Source organism: Sinocyclocheilus grahami, unplaced genomic scaffold (genome assembly GCF_001515645.1).
Source record: "Sinocyclocheilus grahami isolate Dianchi unplaced genomic scaffold, SAMN03320097.WGS_v1.1 scaffold106.1, whole genome shotgun sequence".
NCBI classification, from domain to species: domain Eukaryota; kingdom Metazoa; phylum Chordata; class Actinopteri; order Cypriniformes; family Cyprinidae; genus Sinocyclocheilus; species Sinocyclocheilus grahami.
In genome coordinates, this window is record NW_015505285.1 from 2,142,934 (window position 1) to 2,144,777 (window position 1,844).

Consider the following 1,844-nt stretch of genomic DNA (forward strand, 5'->3'; position numbering starts at 1 on the left):
AAGGAGACCTATTATGCCCCTTTTTTACAATATGTAATATAAGTCTCAGGTCTCCCCAGAATGTGTCTGTGAAGTTTCAGCTCAAAATACCCCCACAGATCATTCATTACAACATTTTGAAAATGCCCATTCTGTGTGGAAGCAAAAACATGCTGTTTTCATGTGTCTCTTTAAATGCAAATGAGCTGCTGCTCCTGCCCCCTTTTCCAGAATAGAACTGTGCCTTTACAGCTGGTTCCTCAGATTCTCTGCTAAAAAACTACTTTTGATTATCATGTCTATCACGCTAAAATCATGCGTTTTAAACCATATTAGTTTAAAGAGGTCATATGATGCGATTTAAATTTTTCCTTTCTCTTTGGAGTGTACAAGCTCTTGGTGCATAAAGAAGATCTGTAAAGTTGCAAAGACTAAAGTCACAAATACAAAGATATATTCTTTATAAAATTTAAGAGTCAACCACGCCTACCTAAAATGGCTCGTTCTAACACACCCCCACATATCTACGTCATGATGTGGGAAGATTTGCATAACGACGCCCAAATGTTCACGCAAAGAAAGAAGGCGAAACTTTTATTCTCACTGTAGTATTGTTGTTGCCGCCACCACCATGTCGTGAAGGCAAGGCACTGTGTGTTTCATTGTGAAAGCGAAACTACTTTATTTGGTACCCACCTCCGCTCACTCAAACCCGCCCGCCGCCACTCACTCAAGCCGGCCTCTACTCACTCTAGGCTTCCGGCCTCCGCTCACTCTAGCCCGCCGTGTGTGACGCTGTCTTTCGTTGTGAAAGCGAAACTACTTTGTTTGGTCTTCCAAAAGAGGACATGACTAGAAATCAGTGGTTAAGATGCATTTACAACACTGTTCCAGAACAGTTCAACCCAAATATTCTGATGTGTCCAGTGCATTTTATGGAGGACTGTTTCCTGATCCTGGTAGAGTAGACTACAATGCCGGCTGTTCTGACTCACAGACTGTAAGTACGTTTTTTTATATTTAAAGAATTTGCCACTGACAATTCAAACGAGAGTTTTGAGCAGTGTAGAGTAGCGTTTGTAATTTCTCCGATCACAAATGCAGACATGGTTTTATGTTTACGCGGCGCATGCAACGCAACACGTAAAAAGGCAGTATAAGTCATTATAATCCGTAATTATGTCCCCACTGGATGCAACAAATGCCTCGTTTATAATATAATGGGTTTTAATGTTTTTGTCTCGTCGCTCTGGCCGGGACAAGGCATCCCAATATGGTAAGGGGTGTGACATTTCCGTCACGCTTGAGGTATTCGGCCAATCACAATGCACTGGATAGCTGGCCAATCAGAGCACACCTCGCTTTTCAGACCGATGAGCTTTGTAAAAATCGACGCGTTTCAGAAAGGCTGGGCATAGAGGATAAACCATAATGTACAGTATGTGGAAAATGTATTTTTTTTAAAACTTAAACCTCAAACATTTCATTACGCCAAATACACAAAATAATGTTATTTTTTGCAACATCATATGACCCCTTTAAACTTCTTATATAAAGTTTTCTGAGAGCACACATCCGAAGCACGTGCACAGAAGCGGCTGTCAGTATGTGAGTACTAAACTAAGTTCTCTTTCATGTCTTATTGTGCTTCCACTGTCAAATACACAGGAGTTACATAAACAGTCGGCTAAGTTACACAAGTCAGATTTTCATGGTATGTCACCTTTAAACACAACCTCATGCTCTTTTGTGTACTTAAAGGTAGAAAATCCATATTCAAACCAGTTTTAAGAAGCTTAAAAGTATTTCAAGTAGACAACTGAGGAAAGACACAACATTCATAAAACATTAATTCTTTACTGGTT